Genomic DNA, 22,356 nt, shown 5'->3' on the forward strand with positions numbered 1-22,356 from the left:
CTTTTTTTCTGTTAGTTTGTTTTTAGTGTATAGAATTGTAACAGATTTCTGTATATTAATTTTGTATCCTGTAATTTTACTGTTCACTTATTAGTTCTAATAGATTTTTGATGGCATCTTTAGTATATTCTATGTATAATATCCTGTCATCTGCAAATAGTGACAGTTTTACTTCTTCCTTTCCTATTCGGATTCTTTTTTTTTTTTTTTAGTAATTTATTTATTTATTTTTGCTGTGTTGGGTCTTCGGTTCTGTGTGAGAGCTTTCTCTAGTTGCGGAGAGCAGGGGTCACTCTTCATCGCAGTGCACAGGCCTCTCATTATCGCGGCCTCTCTTGTTGCAGAGCACAAGCTCCAGATGTGCAGGCTCAGTAGTTGTGGCTCACGGACCTAGTTGCTCCGCGGCATGTGGGATCCTCCCAGACCAGGGCTCAAACCTGTGTCCCCTGCATTAGTAGGCAGATTCTCAACCACTGCACCATGAGGGAAGCCCCCCAATTTGGATTCTTTATGAACACTTTTGATCAATCCTACATTTTAACCCCCCCCCACAAACACTTAATTTTTTTATATCATATTTTACATCTTTTTGTTTTGTGTATCATTTAACTATTTTTTTGTGCATATAAATGATTTTACTACTTTTCTTTTAGCATTCTAATAGCTTTATAAGTGGTTGCTCTATTATCTTTACTGTTTGCCTTTACCAATGAGGCTTTTTTTTTCTTTTGTAATTCTTATATTTCTAGTTGTGGTCTTTTTTCTGTTTAAAGAAATCCCTTTAACATTTCTTGCAAAGTCATTTCAGTGGTGCTGAACTCTTTTACCTTTTGCTTGTCTGTTAACTTTTTGTCTCTCCTTCAAATCTGAATGGTAATCTTGTTGGGTAGATTATTCTCGATTGTAGGCTTTTTCCTTTCATCATTTTGAACATATTGTGCCACTCCCTCCAGACGGCAAATTTTCTGCTGAAAAGTCAGCTTAGAGTTATGGGAGTTCTTTATATGGTACTAATTGCATTTCCCTTGCTATTTTTAAGATTCTCTCTTTATCTTTATTTTTTACCATTTTAATTATGATACATCTTAGTGTGAACCTCTTTGGGTTTATCTTGTTTGGGACTCTCTATGTTTCCTGGATGTGTCTGTTTTCCTTCCCAGGTTAAGGTAGTTTTCAGCCATTATTTCTTCAAATGGATTCTCTTCCCTTTTCTCTCTCTCTTCTTCTTTTGGGATTCCTATAATGTGAATGTTAGTACAATTGCTGTAGTCCCAGATTTCTCTTAATCTATCCTTACTTTCAAAAGTTCTTTTTTTCTGTTCAGCTTGGGTGATTTTCACTACTTTTTGTTCCAATTTATTGGTCCATTTGTCTGTATCATCTAATCTATTGTTGATTTCTTATAATGTATTTTTTATTTCAATTATTATATTCTTCATTTCTGTTTGATTCTTCTTTATATTTTCTAACTCTTTGTTAAAATCTTCACTGTGTTCCTCCATTCTTCTCCTGAGTTCATTGAGCATCCTTATGATCATTATCTTGAACTCTTTATTCATTAGATTGCTTATCTCCATGACACATCTTCTGGGGTTTTATCTTATTCTTTATTTGGTACATATTCCTGCATCTCCTCATGTTACCTAATCCTCTGCTTTTTTTGTTATGTATTAGGTTTGTTGGTTATGTTTCCCAATCTTGGAGAAATGGCACTATGTAGGAAATGTCCTATAGGATGCAGAAGCTTACTCCCTCTGGTCACCTGAGCTATATACCCTCTTTGTGGTCTATGTGGGCCTTTAAGTTATGGCAAGTCTGAATACAGTGGGCATGCTGGCAGGCAGGGCTGGCTTCTGGCCGAGCTGTCTGCCAGTCCCTGTCTTTTGCTGTGTCTGATGACTTGCTGGTATGTTGGGCCTTGTCCTAGCATGGCAGGCTCTGCAGCCTGGGGGACCTGGGCTGGTTCTTGTCCACTGGTGGTCCAGTAAACTCTTGGAACTAATAGTCAAGAAGGAGGAATGCAAAACGGCTACCACTTGTGTTTAAGTACCTTTTGAATCCCAGTTGCCTCCTGCCTATCTAGGAGGCCCTCCTTGATCAGTAAGTGGATATGACTAAGCTTATTTCAAATTACTGCCTCTGTGCTAAGATCTTGTGAGATTTTGTCAGTGTCCTTTCATAGTGAAGTCTGTTTCCTAAAGCCTTGAACTTGCCTATCCACAAAGCTCTCTGTCCTTCAAAGCTGGATGTTCTGGGCTTATCATGCCAGTGCAGGACATCCAGGCTGGGAAGCCCAATGTTGGTTTGGACCCTGTGCTCCTTGGGGAGAACCTTTGCAATTATAATTATCTTCTTATTTGTGGGTTTCCACCCTGGGGCGTTGGGTCTTGAATATACCTCATATTTGCCCTTCCTACCCATCTTGTAGTTCCTTCTTTATAGCTTTAGTTTTGGAAAATATTTTCTGCCAGTCTCATCTTGTTTTCATACACAGTTGCTCTGTAAATAGTTGTAATTTTGGTGTGCCCATGAATAAGTTGATCACAGAGTCTTCCTACTCCACCATATTGACCATATCTCACCCTTGGGTCAGATATTAAAAGTCTTCAAGGGATAACATACTTATAGTACATTTTTGATATGAAAACAAGTGAAAAATTTATTCTGGACTTTAAAAAAGTATATATTTTTGTCTGTGTTTACACTAAAACTTTTAAGTTAAGAAGAAGAGCATGGTGAAGATGAAGAAAACTTGGTGGTTTTTCAAATTAGAAACATCCAGATAGTTGCAAAGATTTTTAGAAAGTTTCCTCTTCACTTTAGATGTCAGTTTATCTTTTCCAATGGCAGGAATAGGTAATCTCAACAGTCTCTTCCTTCTCTGAATTAATTATTTCCCTCTTTTTAAAATCAACTATCATGAAATCAAATAAATCATGTTCACCAATGCTAGTTCTGGATTACTGCAAGCAGATAATTAAGTCACCTGTGCTCTACTTCATTTGCCACAGTAGTAGATAAAATTATTTTAATATTGTTCCAGTACCAGACATTATACTAAATATTTTACATATTTTTTCCTACTATTATTAAAAAATACATGACTGATGTATAATTGCTAAACCCCAATTTATGGAAGAGTAATGTATGTTTTAGAAAGTTTAGCAACTAAACTTATTTTGCTGATGGTAAGAATCTCCTGGGCTTTCGTCCATAGAAATCTGACTCCCAATTTTTGTGGTGAATCTCCTAGAGTCAGCTTATTTTCTATGCATTCAATAGGACTCTGATCTTACCCCACAGACCCAGAAATGAAAATGGCAAGAGAACTTGCTTCAGACTCACTTGGAAGATGGCGGAAGAGTAAGACACGGAGATCACCTTCCTCCCCACAGGTACTTCAGAAATACATCTACACGTGGAACAACTCCTACAGAACACCTACTGAACGCTGGCAGAAGATCTCAGACCACTCCAAAGGCAAGAAACTCCCCATGTATGTGGGTAGGGCAAAAGAAAAAACAGAGACAAAAGAATAAGGATGGGACCTGCACCAGTGGGAGGGAACTGTGAAGAAGGAAAGGATTCCACACATTAGGAAGCCATTTCCCAGGTGGAGACTGTGGGTGGTGGAGGGGAGAAGCTGTGGAGCCACAGAGGAGAGCACAGCAACAGGGGTGCAGAGGGAAAAGCGGAGAGATTCCCGCACAGAGGATCGGTGCCAACCAGCATTCACCAGCCAGAGAGGCTTGTCTGCTCACCCGACGGGGTGGGCGGGGCTGGGAGCTGAGGCTCTCAGGCTTTGCTTGGAGCACAGGGAGAGGACTGGCGTTAGCAGTGTGAACACAGACTGCAGAGGGTTAATGTCTCATGGCTAGCCAGGAGGGAGTCCAGGGAAAAGACTGGACCTGCCAAAGAGGCAAAAGACTATTTCTTCCCTCTTTGTTCCCTGATGCACAAGGAGAGGGTAATAAAAGCGCTGCTTAAAGGAGCTCCAGAGATGGGCGTGAGCCGAGACTAACAGCATTGTCCCCAGAGACGGGCATGAGACACTAAGGCTGCTGCTGCTGCCACCTAGAAACCTGTGTGCAAGCACAGGTCACTATCCACACCTCCCTCCCGAGGAGGCTGTGCAGCTCGCCACTGCCAGGGTCCCGAGATCCAGGGACAACTTCCCTGGGAGAATGCATGACACACCTCAGGTTGGTGCAGTGTTCTGCCAGCCTCTGCAGGCGCAGGCTCACTGCACATTGTGCCCCTCCCTCCCCCCAGCCTCAGTGAGCCAGAGCCACGAAATGAGCTGCTCCTTTAACACCATCTTGTCTGAGCGAAGAAAAGATGGTTTCTGGTGACCTACACACAGAGGCAGTGCCAAATCCAAAGCTGAGCCCCAGTAGCTGTGTGAACAAAGAAAAGAAAGAGAAATCTCTCCTAGCAGCCTCAAGAGCAGCGGATTAAATCTGCACAATCAACATGATGTACCCTGCGTCTGTGGAATACCTGAATAGACAACAAATCACCCCAAATTGAAGAGGTGGACTTTGAAGGCAAGATTTATTATTTTTCCCCTTTCCCTCTTTTTGTGAGTGTGTATGTGTATGCTTCTGTTTGAGATTTTGCCTGTATAGCTTTGCTTTCACCATTTGTCCAAAGGTTCTATCCATTTTTTTTTTTTTACTTTTAAAACAAATTTTACTTCTTAATAACTATTTATTATTTAAATAACTTTATTTTATCTTACTTTATTTTCTTTTCTTTTCTCCTCTTTCTTTCTTTCTTTCTTTCTTTTTCTTTCTTCCTTTCTTTCTTTCTTTCTTTCTTTCTTTCTTTCTTTCTTTCTTTCTTTCTTTCTTTCTTTCTTTTCTTTCTTTCTTTCTTTCTTTCTTTCTTTCTACTTTTTCTCCCTTTATTCAGAGCCATGTGGATGAAAGGCTCTCGATGCTGCAGCCAAGAGTCAGTGCTGTGCCTCTGAGGTGGGAGAGACAACTTCAGGACACTGGTCCACAAGAGACCTCCCAGCTACACGTAATATCAAATGTAGAAAATCTCCCAGAGATCTCCATCTCAACACCAACACCCAACTTCACTCAACAACCAGCAAGTTCCAGTGCTGGACGTACTATGCCAAACAACTAGCAAGACAGGAACAAAACCCCACCCTTTAGCAGAGAGGCTGCCTAAAATCATAATAAGTCCACAGACACCCCAAAACACACCACCAGACATGGACCTGCCCACCAGAAAGACAAGTCCAGCCTCATCCACCAGAACACAGGCAATAGTCCCCTCTACCAGGAATCCTACACAACACATTGAACCAATATTAGACACTGATGACAGACATCAAAAGCAACGGGAACCACGAACCTGCAGCCTGCAAAAAGGAGGCGCTAAACACAGAAAGATAAGCCAAATGAGAAGACAGAAAAACACACAGCAGATGAAGGAGCAAGATAAAAACCCACCAGACCTAACAAATGAAGAAGAAATAGGCAGCCTACCTGAAAAAGAATTCAGAATAATGATAGTAAAGATGATCCAAAATCTTGGAAATAGAATAGAGAAAATGCAAGAAACATTTAACAATGACATAGAAGAACTAAAGAGGAAACAAGCAATGATGAACAACAAAATAAATGAAATTAAAAATACTCTAGAAGGGATCAATAGCAGAATAACTGAGGCAGAAGAATGGATAAGTGACCTGGAAGGTCAAATAGTGAAAATAACTACTGCAGAGCAGAATAAAGAAAAAAGAATGAAAAGAACTGAGGACAGCCTCAAAGACCTCTGGGACAACATTAAATGCACCAACATTTGAATTATAGGGGTTCCAGAAGAAGAAGAGAAAAAGAAAGGGACTGAGAAAATATTTGAAGAGAGTATAGTTGAAAACTTCCCTAATATGGGAAAGGAAAGAGTTAATCAAGTCCAGGAAGCACAGAGAGTTCCATACAGGATAAATCCAAGGAGAAACACGCCAAGACACATATTAATTAAACTGTAAAAAATTAAACACAAAGAACACATATTAAAGTAGCAAGGGAAAAATAACAAATAACACACAAGGAAATCTCCATAAGGCTAACAGCTGAGCTTTCAACAGAGCTCTGCAAGCCAGAAGGGACAGGCAGGACATATTTAAAGTGATGAAGGCATAAAAACTACAACCAAGATTACTCTACCCAGGAAGGATCTCGTTCAGATTTGATGGAGAAATTAAAACCTTTACAGAAAAGCAAAAGTTGAGAGAGTTCAGCACCACCAAAGAAGCTTTACAACAAATGCTAAAGGATCTTCTCTATGCAAGAAACACAAGAGAAGGAAAAGACCTATAATAACAAACCAAAACAATTAAGAAAATGGGAATAGGAGCATACCTATCAAAAATCACCTTAAATGTAAATGGATTAAATACTCCCACCAGAAGACACAGACTGGCTGAATGGATACAAGAACAAGACCCATATATATGCTGTCTACAAGAGACCCACTTCAGACCTAGAGACACATACAGACTGAAAGTGAGGGGATGGAAAAAGATATTCTACGCAAATGGAAAATAAAATAAAGCTGGATTAGCAATTCTCACACCAGACAAAATAGACTTTAAAATAAAGAGTATTACAAGAGACAAAGAAGGACACTATATAATGATCAAGGGATCAATCCAAGAAGAAGATATAACAATTATAAATATTTATGCACCCAACAAAGAAGCACCTCAATACATAAGGCAAATGCTAACAGCCATAAAAAGGGTAATCAACAGTAACACATTTACAGTAGGGGACTTTAACATCCCACTTTCACCAATGGACATATCAACCAAAATGAAAATAAATAAGGAAACACAAGCTTTAAATAATACATTAAACAAGATGGCCTTAATTGATATTTATAGGACATTCTATCCAGAAACAACAGATTACACATTTTTTCTCAAGTGCTTATGGAACATTCTCCAGGATAGATCATATCTTGGGTCACAAATCAAGCCTTGGTAAATTTAAGAAAATTAAAATTGTATCAAGTATCTTTTCTGACCACAACACTATGAGACTAGATATCAATTACAGGAAAAGATCTGTAAAAAACTACAAACACATGGATGCTAAACAATACATTACTTATCATAAAGTGATCAATGAAGAAATCAAAGAGGAAATTTAAAAATACCTAGAAACAAATACAATGGAGACACGATGACCCAAATCCTATCGGATGCAGCAAAAACTGTTCAAAGAGGGACGTTTATAGCAAGACAATCCTACTTTAAGAAGCAGGAAATATCTCAAATAAACAACCTAACCTTGCACCTAAAGAAGTTAGAGAAAGAAGAATTTAAAAAAAACCCAAAGTTAGCAGAAGGAAAGAAATCATTAAAATCAGATCAGAAATAAATGAAAAAGAAATGAAGGAAACAACAGCAAAGATCATTAAAACTAAAAGCTGGTTCTTTGAGAAGATAAACAAAATTGATAAACCATTAGCCAGACTCATCAAGAAAAAAAGGGAGAAGACTCAAATCAATAGAATTAGAAATGAAAAATGAGAAGTAACAACTGACACTGCAGTAATAAAAAAGATCATGAGAGATTACTACAAACAACTCTATGCCAATAAAATGGACAATTGGAAGAAATGGGCAAATTCTTAGAAAAGCACAACCTGCAGACTGAATCAGGAAGAAATAGAAAATATGAAGAGACTAATCACAAGCATTTAAATTGAAACTGTGATTAAACATCTTCCAACAAAAAAAGGCCCAGGGCCAGATGGCTTCTCAGGAGAATTCTATCAAACATTTGGAGAAGAGCTAACACCTATTCTTCTTAAACTCTTCCAAAATATAGCAGAGAGAGGAACACTCCAAAACTCATTCTACGAGGCCAACATCATCCTGATACCAAAACCAGACAAGGATGTCACAAAGCATGAAAACTACAGGCCAATAACATTGATGAACATCGATGCAAAAATCCTCAACAAAATATGAGCAAACAGAATCCAACAGCACATTAAAAGGATCATACACCATGGTCAAATGGAGTTTATTGCAGGAATGCAAGTATTCTTCAAAGTACGTAAATCAATCAACGTGATACACCATATTAACAGATTGAAGGAGAAAACCCATATGATCATCTCAGTAGATGCAGAGAGAGCTTTTGACAAAATTCAACACCCATTTAGGATAAAAACCCTGCAGAAAGTAGGCATAGAGGGAACTTTCTTCAACATAATAAAGGCCGTATATGACAAACCCACAGCCAACATCGTCCTCAATGGTGAAAAACTGAAAGCATTTCCACTAAGATCAAGAACAAGACAAGGTTACCCACTCTCACCATTCTTATTCTACATAGTTTTGGAAGTTTTGGTCACAGCAATCACAGAAGAAAAGGAAATAAAAGGAATCCAAATCAGAAAAGAAGTAAAGCTGTTACTGTTTGCAGATGACATGATACTATACATAGAGAATCCTAAAGATGCTACCAGAAAACTACTAGAGCTAATCAATGAATTTGGTAAAGTAGCAGGATACAAAATTAATGCACAGAAATCATTGGCATTCCTATACACTAATGATGAAAAATCTGAAAGTGAAATCAAGAAAACACTCCCATTTACCACTGCAACAAAAAGAATAAAATATCTAGGGATAAACCCACCTAAGGGGAAAAAAGACCTGTATGCAGAAAATTATGAGACACTGATGAAAGAAATTAAAGATGATGCAAATAGATGGAGAGATATACTATGTTCTTGGATTGGAAGAATCAACATTGTGAAAATGACTCTACTACCCAAAACAATCTACAGATTCAATGCAATCCCTATCAAACTACCACTGGCATTTTTTGCAGAACTAGAACAAAAAATTTCACAATTTGTATAGAAACACAGAAGACCCCGTGTAGCCAAAGCAATCTTGAGAACAAAAAATGGAGCTGTAGGAATCAGGCTCCCTGACTTCAGACTATACTACAAAGCTACAGTAATCAAGACAGTATGGTACTGGCACAAAAACAGAAATATAGAACAATGGACAGGATAGAGAGACCAGAGATAAACCCACGCAAGTTTTGTCACCTAATCTTTGATAAAGGGGCAGGAATGTACAGTGGAGAAATACAGCCTCCTCAATAAGTGGTGCTGGGCAAACTGGACAGGTACATGTAAAAGTATGAGATTAGATCTCTTGCTAACACCATACACAAAAATAAGCTCAAAATTTATTAAAGACCTAAATGTAAGGCCAGAAAGTATCAACCTCTCAGATGAAAACATAGACAGAACACTCTATGACATAAATCACAGCAAGATTGTGTTTGACCCACCTCCTAGAGAAATGTAAATAGAAACATAAATAAACAAATGGGACATTTTGAAAGTCAAAACTTTTGCACAGCAAAGGAAACCATAAACAAGACCAAAAGATAGCCCTGAGAATGGGAGAATATATTTGCAAATGAAGCAACTGACAAAGGATAAATCTCCAAAATTTACAAGCAGCTCATGCAGCTCAATAACAAAAAAACAAACAACCCAATCCAAAAATGGGCAGAAGACCTAAATAGACATTTCTCCAAAGAAGATATACAGATTACCAACAAACACATGAAAGAATGCTCAACATCATTAATCATTAGAGAAATGCAAGTCAAAACTACGAGATATCATCTCACACTGGTCAGAATGGTCATCATCAAAAAATCTACAAACAATAAATGCTGGAGAGGGTGTGGAGAAAAGGGAACACTCTTGCACTGCTGGTGGGAATGTGAATTGGTTCAGCCACTATGGAGAACAGTATGGAGGTCCCTTAAAAACTACAAATAGAACTACCATACGACCCATCAATCCCACTACTGGGCACATACCCTGAGAAAACCATAATTCAAAGAGTCATGTACCAAAATGTTCATTGCAGCTCTATTTACAAGAGCCAGGAGATGGAAACAACCTAAGTGTCCATCATCAGATGAATGGTTGAAGAAGATGTGGCACATATATACAGTGGAATATTACTCAGCCATATAAAGAAACAAAATTGAGTTATTTGTAGTGAGGTGCATGGATCTAGAGTCTGTCATACAGAATGAAGTAAGTCAGAAAGAGAAAGACAAATACTGTATGCTAACATGTATATATGGAATCTAAGAAAAAATAAATGTCATGAGGAACCTAGGGATAAGACAGGAATAAAGACACAGACCTACTAGACAATGGACTTGAGTATTTGAGGAGGAGGAAGGGTAAGCTGTGGCAAAGTGAGGGAGTGTCATGGACATATATACACTACCAAACGTAAAATAGATAGCTAGTGGGAAGCAGTCGCATAGCACAGGGAGATCAGCTTGGTGCTTTGTGACCACCTAGAGGGGTGGTATAAGGAGGGTGGGTGGGAGGGAGATGCAAGAGGTAAGGGATATGGGAACATATGTATATGTATAACTGATTCACTTTGTTATAAAGCAGAAACTAACACACTATTGTAAAGCAATTATACTCCAATAAAGATGTAAAAAAATTTAAAAAAAATTAAAAAAGAGAACTTTCTTCAAAGCTAGACACATTTGGGTTTCAATTACATGTCTGTTATTTAAATAACTTAAATAACATATTTTCACATGTATGAGATGGAAAATTACATTCTACTGTGTAAGGTTTCTTGGGGGCCAGTTGGGGAATTAATGACATAATATATAAAATATTAGTTACAGTAACTAAGGCAAAATAGATACACTGTATACTGGTAGCAAAAGGGAGTGATTTCATGTTGTCACCTATGTTGCTTAAAATTACCTATTAGTACCTTAACAATTTTGTGGGACACAGATGCTTTTTCAAAGAAACATTGAATTTCAAATGTCAAAGTTAGAGAGGTATTAATTTGCCTGGCCCGCCATAGTGTGATACAGTATAAATATTATTTTAAAATGATAATTTTCATTTTGTCTGTTAGCTGTTTAATTGAGAAAATATGCTCAGCTCCTTCACTCAATAGAATAATAGCTATATTACTGAATCATTATGGATCAAGATGTTTATATAATAAGAAAATTACACTAAACTCAAACTGATTGCAACCCTTTCATCATCTACCACAAACTGAGAGACAGAAGTGCTGTTTGAATTCATAAACCTAGAAAATCCTTCTAATTTTATGTAAAAAAAAAAAATATATATATATATATATATGGGGTTAGTGAATAAATATACACACTGAAGATAATGAATAAATTGGTTTGAGCTTTAAGGGAAGAGACTCTTCAGGCCAATTTTGATTACTCTGTATTTTTATGTTTATATGCATGGTATTTAGGAGACATTTTTAACGTTTCTACTCAACATAAGAAGTTTTTATGAATATAATTAAATACACAATAATCTTAATTATTTGCATGGAATGCAAATTATAGTTTGAAGCAGTTCAAATCAATGTACTTTTGGAAAAGTCATAAAGAGAATCAACATTAAACTATATTTGCTTTCAATTAAGAATGCGTATCTTTCTTAGAGCTGATCATTTGAAAATATAATTTGCAAACTAACTGTAAATTGCAAAGTCATCCTCCAATTACACTGATTCTTAGTCCTTATTTTTTTGCGTTAATTTTAACGTTTCATCTCTAGATGGTGCTCTAGACCTGCATTGCAGCCAGGCATGTTACTGTCAGTATAAAAAACAAAAGCCAAAAAAAGTAAAAAGCAATCTTATAACCAAATCAATTAAGTTAGAAAAATTCTTGGAACTTTTGCTTTAGGCCAGAAAAGTATATGTTGCAAGGTGATTAAGTCCATGACAAAGATGTTGAGTGCTGTTCTTTTTAGGATTAGGAAAACAACATCTGTAGGGAAATACTTTAAATCTAGTTAGAAAATTTAGAATTGATATTTCTCCAACTAACTTATATTCCTTGTTTAACATCTATGTATTGTAGTTTTAAATCCTTGGTAGAAGAAGAAACAATTATACTCAAATAACTTATTTAACAAATTATTATTTAACGATTATTTAACAAATCAACTTATTCAAGTCTTTTACAGTATCTTGAGAATAAAGCCATATTCAAATGAATAGATAAAAGCATTTAATTGAGGTTTTATTTAACTATCAGTAACTGGCAAAATATGGCCTGAAAGACAAATCCAGCTTTCTGCCTTTTTTTGTGTGTTCCATGAGCTAAGAATAGTTCTGAAATGTTTAATTTTGACTTTAAATTTTTTTAAAAAAAGTATATTTTGAGACACATGGAAATTCACAAGAAATTTGAATTATAATATTTATAAATAAATTTTTATTGGAACATAGCAATGCTCACTTAAGCATTGTCTACAGCAGTTATTGTCAGAGTCTAATACTGTGACAGAGACCATATGGCCCTCAAAGCCTAAAATATTTACTATCTGGCCTTTTACAGAAAATGATTGGTCAATTCTGGACTAAATGAAAGTTGCAGACTGTGGCATGATCTAGTTATCTGGTAACATTGTTATCAGGAATACAGTCAAATAAACAGATAAACTGAGCTACAACCTCCTACCTTAGATTAAAATAACACAGCCAAGTCAATAGAAAATATCTATAATTGTTAAATTTAGAGTTTAACAGAATCTCTCACTTAAGGGAATTCTGAATCTTATATCTACCCAGGAACAAAATACTATATTAAAAGATTAAAAATTCATCTAAAGTCATAATTTGGCATCATGTAGCCAAGACAACTCTAATGCAAACTTGATAGAATATTAATTAATTTAAATGAGTTATCAATCTGCTATCTGGACTATATTCTATAGGTTTCCCCAATGTGACATTTGCATATTAACGGGAATTGTGACTCTCTTAAGTATGTTAATTTCCATGAGTTGTTCCAACCAAGTATTTCTTTTGAAAGAATCATGGGAATATGGTTTATGCTGTTACAATTCAGTGCCTTACCATCCCCCTCTTTTAAAATCCCTGTAGCCTTTGTAAATAAAAAGAATTTGTTGGAAGGACACTTAGTCATTTCATGTAATAGAAATGGAAATGAATGGAAAGATCAACATTATTCTCCCAATGCCATTATCTCTACTTGTCAGGTATGTGCTCTCTTATAGTGTAAATAAACAAAATTTAGGAGTGGTTAAAACATTAGAAACACTGAGTAGAAAAAGTAATATCAAAAGAAAACATACTCTATTCCCAGCCTATCCTTTGTAAAATGAGGTCTGTGTAGTACAGTGAATGGTGAAGCAATTATAGGAATAACTAAGACCTTCTAATTGTCATAGTCTCAATTCACCACTCCATTTTGTTAAAACAGGTCAGTATATTGGCATTTAAATTGTCTAAATTATAGAAGCACCAACTGGAAATTATGACAATAGACATTAAACTATTGAGACTCCTTTGATTTGTTCATCTCTTCAACATATAGTATTTTTTTGAAACAGATTTTGGAAGCTACATCTAGTGCCATTTGGTTTGTGGTAGAATTCTACTAGAAGTAGAAATTCTATTCCTATTACTAATATGATTTATATTAGAGTAATATATAGAAATATTTGTAGTAAATAAAAATTATTAACTCAGCTCATTTCTAGATTATGTAAATAATCAGAACACAAGACTTCTATTCAGGATATTTTCTCTGGCTAAATGGCCAATTCAGGTTGCCACACATTCAATGTGATTGACTAGGTAGTAATTAATTGGCAATTAACATAGACCATAACACAAACAACCATGAACTAATTTGATGAGTGAGTACAGAAATGACCACAAATCTGAACAACATGTTATCAAGTAGAAATGTATGACTATCCTATTGTAAGCATTCTATTAATCTATAATCATACAAAAATGTATCCTGTAATATTTTCATGAGTTTTTTTAATGCACTTTTTATTATGTAGTTCTGATTAAACTCCTTGACATTATGAAAAGGAAAGTCCAATTCCTTTTTCTTATAACAGCATTTCTAGTAGATGAACCTAAGGTAATACATTTTCCTGATTTTTCTCTTTCCTAGAGTAAAAACCTCAATTTCTAGGTCAATTTCTATCATATCATGATTTCTTTTACCATTCTCATTATCTACTGCACAAATTCTAGTTTGTCTATGTCTCTTTTAATATGTGGTGCCTAGGAATTAAAGTACAGAAGGGTTATCAACATCTCATTTTAGATACTATAATTCTATTAATACCATATCTTGGCAGCTACATTATACTTTGTCTTCCCTTTAGTGCCAACTAAATTCCCAAACTATGCTTCATGCTTGCTTCAACTAAATTCTTACTTTCATGTCCTCATTTCTGCATTATTTTCAGTATAAAAGCAAGTGAGAAAAGTGATCTCTAATAAAATATGTTGCAGATATTTTATGTACTCTTTGAACATGTTTCTAAGTGACTTTATTTTGTAATGCACTGGGCAAAATCACTCCTGAAAGCATTCTGTATTTTACTTAACTATAATAACCTCAAACTATGTAGCAACTATTGTGTTCATTTCAAGTACAAAACACAATTAACAATCCACATGCAAAGAGTGAAATTGGACCCTTATCTACATCATACTTAAAAATTAACTCAAATGGATTAAAGCCTTAAATATAACACCTGAAACTATAAAACACCTAGAAAAAATTAGGAAGAAAGTTTCACAACATTGGTTTTGTCAATAATTTCTTGAATATGACACCAAAAGCATGGGCCACAAAAGCAAAAATAGACAATTGGGACTCATGAAAGAGAAAGTCCTGTGCAACAAATGCAACACTCAACAGAGTGAAAAGGTAAGCTACAGAATGAGAGAAAATCTTTTCAAGCCATAAATCTAATAAGGGGATAATATCAATAGTTTGATAAAATTATTTTTATCAATGATTTGAAATCATTTGATTTTTATCAGTTGATTTTTATAAATTTTATTAAATATCAATATTATGATTTTAATAAAATCAATAGTTTGATTTTCAAAAATGAAAAGAACTTAAAAAGACATTTCTCCAATGAAAGCAAACAAATGGCCAACAAGTATATAAAAAGATGCTCACCATCACTAATCATCACAGAAATGAGGTCAAAACCACAATGAGATATCACCTCACACCTTTTGGGATGGCCATGGTAAAACAAAAAATAATAAACAAACAAACAGAAAACAGAAAATAAGCATTGGTAAGGATGTGGAGAAATTGGAAATGTTGGTGAGAATGTAAAATGGTGCAACTGCTACTAAAAACAGTGTAAGTTTCCTCAAATAATTAAAAATAGAGTTAACATATGGTACTGCAATCCCATTACTGGGTACTTATCCAGAAGAATTTAAAACAAGATCTCAAAAGATATTTGCACTTTCATGTTCATTCTGGCATTCTTCACATTAATCAAGAGGTTGAAACAACATAAATGGCCATGAACAGATGAATAAATAAAGGAGATGAGATATATACATACAATAGAATATGATCCAGCCTTTAATAAGAAGAAAATCTTGTCATATACTACAACATGGATGGAATTTGAGAACATGATAAAGAAATAATCCAGTCACAGAAGGACTAATACTGTATGATTCCATTTATGTTGAGATATCTAAATTAGGCAAACTCATAGAAAGAGTGGAAAGTAAAATGGCAGTTTCCAGGGGCTGGGGAGAAAGGGGAATAGGGAATAGTGAATGTTTAATGGGAATAAATTTGCAGTTATGAACATGAAATCTTTTTCGAGATCTGCTGTGCCATATGTGCATATAATTTATAATACTGTACAGTACACATACAAAATTGTGTTAAGAGGATAGATTTCACATTATGTGTTTTTACATAAATAAATAAACAAACAAATGAAACATTTGGAGAAACTAAGGGAAGACGAGATTTTGCTTTACAAAATTTGACAAATAAGTCTTAATTTAAAAGGTAAATGAAATATGCCTAATTAGTCTCCCTAAAATTGTACTCAAATGATTTGATTCAACTTTCAATAGAGTAACTTAAAGTGTGAAATCTTTCAAATAGAATAGATAAGATATTAGGAAAACAAGCTTCAATCTTAACATGTCAAATTACTACCTGTGAAACAGTGGACAAATTATTTAACTTCTAGCTTTCTCCTGTCAAATGAGCCAGAAGGATACTCCCTTACTTGCCATTTCCCAGATAATCGTGTCCTTCTCTAGTCCCTAAAATTTGTCACACTACCCTTTCTCCCTGAACTCTTATTCCCAACTCTGCTTAAAATATTTTATCTTATCCTTCAAGTCCTCCCATGATAATTTTCACATGTGCCCTCTGTAACATATACAAGCATAATGATTCTATGATTCCTATGATGTTAATTTCAAAGACAAGTGAACTCTGAGTAAAAGAAAAAAGAAAATACGATATACATCTTGGTTGACAGATATTTGTATAGTGATCTTCTGTAGTCTTTATAGTTCAGCTCTCTAAGACAAACTTACACAAAATACTTTACTACTGCTCTGCACACAAAACTTTCCAAGTATTTATCATTTGCATAGTATTTATGCCTTGTTATACATCTTAAGAATTCTTAACCCTAAGTCAACTAGATATTAGATGTAGAATTATAAGATGAGTAACAAAATTCATTAGTCTTGCCTGGTTTTTAAATGTGCCTTTAATATCCCATTTTAGAGGTAATTTCACACACCCTAAGTGAATACATATAATATATGAATTGTAGGGTTACTAATTCAGGTTAATTAAATACATGGCAATTTTGTTCTGGTTTTATTTTATTTTATTTTGATATTCAAAGTATTTTATGACTTTAGGTGTGTCAGCTGTGAAGTATTGGCTAAGAGAAAAAGCACTGTACTCATTGCCAGCAGTCTGGGTTCTGGACCTAAATCAGCTGATCACTAGCTGAAAAATCTTAATAAAGATTCCCCTGATAGCTTTATTCTGAATCAAGAACCCCATTCCACTTTTTGATAATTCTATACTTTAGTTTCCTTGTGTGAAAAATGAGTTTATTGAATTAGACCATTCCTAAAGTATAGTGAGTTTACGTAAGAATGATTATGTACTTTATTCAGAATTCCCCATGGGCAATTTTTATTTGATCACTTAAGATTAAATATCAAAATGTAAACAGAATAACTATTAACTAAAATGAAATCATTGAAATGTGTAACAAATGATGAAGGCTAAAAGCAAAAGTATTTTCTGTAGTAGAAAAACAGCTGTTTGTTTTCAATTTAATAAAAGTAATGGAAAACTTTTTAATCCTATGCTAATAAATTGAAAATTAATTCTGTATATTTCATGGGTATAATAAGTTATTTAATGTACAAACTTGGGTTGAATGAAGTTTCCTCCATTTTTACAGCACCTGGTAGTATAAAGCACTCTTGCCTGGATGCAATTACATTAGTTCCCCATGATTACACTGAGGGGTATGGAGGGAGATGGAAGGGAGTCAAGGAGCTGGTTTAGACTGAGTGAGAACTGGTTCAGTGCCTGACACTTTAGCAATAGGTGTGTTTTTAGCTCTCTCCACCCAAGAGAAAACCACAGCTGTGAGAGCCTAACACTTTCCCAAGAGTGCAAATTAAAAAACTGGAGGAGTTTGCTTTGTTTAAAATTAGGCATTCAGACCCCATGTTCTGTTTCTTCCTCTAAAAGATATTGGATCTCACATGCACATGTAATTCTAATTCCATTCCTGTAGCTCAAATAATTTGAAATTATTTTTGGAACAAGAGGAAAAAATACATTCCTCATCGATAACTAATGTTCCAAGGTCTTATTTTAAATAATTTACAATATAGGAACAAACAGCAAATGTCTGCTTCCATTTAAAACATTGTTTTAAATGAGGTGATAGGGACATATCACATGTAAAACAATTACTTAATATAGTTCTTAAAATGTAATTCCTGATGCATTTTAGAACAGAATATGATTTAATTTGCTGAAAACACTGGGTCTGGGCTTCCCTGGTGGTGCAGTGGTTGAGAATCTGCCTGTCAATGCAGGGGACACTGGTTCGAACCCTGGTCTGGGAAGATCCCACATGCCGCGGAGCAACTGGGCCCGTGAGCCACAACTACTGAGCCTGCATGTCTGGAGCCTGTGCTCTGCAACAAGAGAGGTCACGATAGTGAGAGACCAGTGCACCACGATGAAGAGTGGCCCCCGCTTGCCGCAACTAGAGAGAGCCCTTGCAGAGAAACGAGGTCTCAACACAACCAAAAATAAATAAATTAATTAATTAAAAAAAAACCTATTAAATACACGTAGTTTATTGAGGACGTGTGTGAAAGTACTGAGAGGTATATCCTTAAAAACAAAACAAAAAAAACACTGGGTCTACCACTTGTTATTCTTACTAAAGAGAAATATAAATATATCTCTGAGGAGCATGACCAAAAATTTGACATACTGTCAGGGACTATCATTTTCACCCCAAATATGAGCAGTTTCTCCAGTGATTTTGATTGGCATTTTGAAATGTGCTTGTGAATAAAACAGAAAGAAAATGGCATTACTCACATTCAAATGCCCACACAAAGGTAATAATGGAAGCAATGTTTTATGGGTCATTGGGGAAGGCAATGCCATCTGAATGTTTGTTCCTGAAGATAAGAGTAGAGTTTTATTCTTCTGCATCATGTAACCCAGACTAGAGGAAGCTGATGGATAATGATTGATTTAATACAAAAAGGCTGAGCCACAGAGCGTGGAAGACATAGGAAAACAAACAAACAAACAAAAAAACAAAAACCCAACTGAACAGGAGTTAGTTATTCTAAATTCGTGGGTATTATAATAAATTCAAAGTCCCAGAATCCTGAACTCAGTCCTGAGACTACATCTATAACTTTATCCCCTCTCATGACTGTAGGTGTAAAAAGATAATGGAATTATAGAGTCAAAGCAGACAAAATTTTAAGAGAGAAAAGGTGTATTTTTATACCCCATGAGTAGAATAAGTATTTTCCCCTAAACTTTCTAAAACCAATAGTTGTCCGTTTACTAGTGAAGGGAATTCCTCAACCTTGCTCAAAATCACACAGTCTGTGTTGGCAAGCAGTAATCAGAAACAAAGTGCCCCTTTGAAGCAATGTTTTCAAGAAGGCTTAAATTTGAGAGGTGGCGTTAGGTAGATAGGATCATTCTGTTTCTTACTGTTCTCCCACCCTCTGAAAACTGCCTCCGAGCCCCCTCCCTTATCAGTAGTAAACCAAATTTACTTATAAATCCTTCTGTATCTCAGAGGTCACTTGGAAAAATTATTTCTTTCAATTTTCATGTACAGAGTGCAAAAACAAGATAAGCCAATATGTGTGCATAATATGTATGCATCACAGTCATTATATGATGGTCAACTATACATTTACTAAGAAATGGAGGAGGAATTATACATAATCTTATATAAGCATATAGTTAACAATAGTCTAAGTTTAGTAAATATTGTGTGTACATCACTGGGAGGAAAAGAGTATTTAGCACAATAATTATTTAGAGCATAAGAAGGAATTTGTTAGATGATACTTCCCCCATCAATAAACACGTGCACACACAAACGTACAGAAATGATTTTATGAGATAAAATACTTTTATGGGATTTTAAAATTTGATGATGAGGTATGTTCATTCCACTTAAGAGTTAAGGCCCACAATTGCATAATACTCTTGCTCAACCTTTGTATATGGGGCTTCCATTTGAACTATTAATGCATTAATTATCAGTCACTTTGAATTATACATTTCATGCTTTCAATAGACAAGTGTTTACAGTCCAATTTTTATGCCTTTGAGCAGAACTTCTGGAAACAGAGAAGATACCCAAATAAAACTATAAAACTAAGGAAGATGGACCAAGATATAAAAACTCGGTCAAATAAAAAAGCAGACAAAAATGATTTCTTGTACCAAGCTATAGTTAATTTTATATTCTCATATTTTTGTCTAATAAAGAAGTATCCACAATGGTAAGATGAATTTGGCTTAGCTTCATGCTGTATGGAAATTTAGAGTGGGCTGAATGGAACGCAGAAAAATAGGCTGTTTGAAAGGATAGCATAAAAGGCAGGATTGTATATTTCTTTGGCTGGAGAATATGTGGTTATCACTGTCACACCAGGGTGTACTTAAAATACCAATTTTTACAATATTGTGTAATCTGTGCCATTATGCTTATTTTATCTGTCTTGGTTTTTGTTTGTTTTGTTTTTGTTTTCAGAAAATTAGAATGATCATTCTAAGAGAATCAGCAGTATGACAATAAAAATGTGACCCATCTAAATGTGTCACTGTGGTTTTGAAATGACATATTTTACTTTTTTTCTCCTGAAGTAGTATTAACACTACATTCAGTTAAGTAAGTAAACTGGTAGTAACTTTACTAGCATTTTTGAAATACTGAATGATATTTTTATTAACCCTCACCCTGATCTTCTCTACTCTAGATTAAACAATTGAAAGCTGTGCTAGTCTTTGACAGACATTACATTTCCTGTTTTAAAGTTTGTTTCCAGTACTTTTACAATTTCACTACAACCTCCTTAAAGAAGTAAAAAGATTTTGTTCAAAGATATACTGTGCATGATTCTAAACCCTTTGTTTTACTTTATTAAGACGTCAGAAATTTGAGAAAACTTTGACCAGACTAGGGAGTTTTTGGCATTTATTTAGAGTAACTGCTTCATTAAATATTTTTCAATTCAAGAACAAAATATTTTCTTTCCTTTATTTTTTTGGGTTGAGTTAATCAGAGACAAGTATAACATCTTGATTATACCTATCTACACACTACTCTTTAGCATAGCTATAAAGAAAAAGCAAGAAACAATTACATTGAGAGAGACAAAATGAAATCAAAGACAGAATTCCAGAGATATCAAAGTTGAGAGGTCATGAAGACAATAGCACTAAGTGTACAAAACATAGAGGATTGGCAAAAGCCCATGCTTTTTTTTTTTTTTTTTAACTTGAAAACCCCCAAAACTGGAAAACTTGTTGGCTAGGCTTTTATTATTTTAATCTTCAATTTCTTCAGCTGTTCATTTATAGCTCTCATATGATACAAAAGGTGCAAATTTGTGCCAGGTTTACCTTGTACCTGCTCAAATGGAAATTACTGAACAAATGTAATTTCCTATTTTGCATGCTTAAGTGGCTTCCATTCTTCCTTAGCAAGACAGATGTAAACCGTTTCACTTATTTTATGTAATATTCAACCAAACACAATGAATACAAATAAAGAGTCCTTACACTTTAAAGTTTCACATCCCAGGGAGGCATATAGATAAAGTAATAATAAGAACAGCAACAAAATAACAATAATAATACTGATACATAATGGGATAATAAAAAAAAAGCTGTAGAGGCATTATTTCTCATTGAACCTAGACCAAGACCAAAGAGCTCAGTAATTTTCCCTAAATTTTATCTATTTCTAAAAGCACTGTCTCACTTTCATAAAGAATGCCCATTTGTTGGACACACTGTGAGTGTGTTTTATAGAAAGTACCTGTGAGAATAAGAAGGTTCATTGGAAGAAAACTTTGGGGTAATTTAGAAAGGAGGACTGGTAGATGATTAAGGAGAAAAGTTTATAATACATAGCCAGATATCAGTAATTGACTCAAATTTGTTTGTTTGTTTGCCTGTTTAATTGTTACTGTTCCTGAGCAACAGAGAGTTAAACATTTCTGGATTCCTGATGCCAGCAGATATTTTTGAAGGTTAATATTTCATTTTGTTCCTTCTTCATTATATCTATTTCACTATTATTTGTGAACAACAAAACCTCCCATTCCACCTGCTCTACTAAAACTTGGCCTTGACACTGTTCCCATTGAGCATGTGTATTTGCAGTGATGGAGGAGAATGTTATAGGTCTCTCTTCTTGAATCTAGATAAGTCTGTGATTCATTCACGTGTAATTGAATGCTGCAGAAGTGACGCTGCATGACTTCTGAGGTGAGGCCATTCCAGGTGGTGCACATTCTCTCCAGTTAGTTGAACACCTATACTTGGAGCCTTGAGCAAAGGAGCTAGTGTCCTGAAGCGTCAATTCTCTAAGGAAGCTTCCACAAGCTCAAGCTGAGAGAACACATGTAGAGGCCTTGAAATTCCATAGAGAGATATTTTAGCTACTCACGAGCTGCTCCAGCCCCCTTCTCTTTCAGTTCTGACCACAGCCTAACTGCAACCTGAGACATGTGGAAGTTATACCTGTGAGTTGAATATTTCCGGAATTCCTGACCTACAAATGGTTGCTGTTTTAAGCCCCTATATTTGAGGATGATTTGCAACACAGAAATAGCCATCCATAACAGATTTAATATTTATAAATGGGACTTCAGCAGAATGGAGA

The sequence above is a fragment of the Pseudorca crassidens genome, chromosome 18 (genome assembly GCF_039906515.1).
Source record: "Pseudorca crassidens isolate mPseCra1 chromosome 18, mPseCra1.hap1, whole genome shotgun sequence".
NCBI lineage: Eukaryota > Metazoa > Chordata > Mammalia > Artiodactyla > Delphinidae > Pseudorca > Pseudorca crassidens.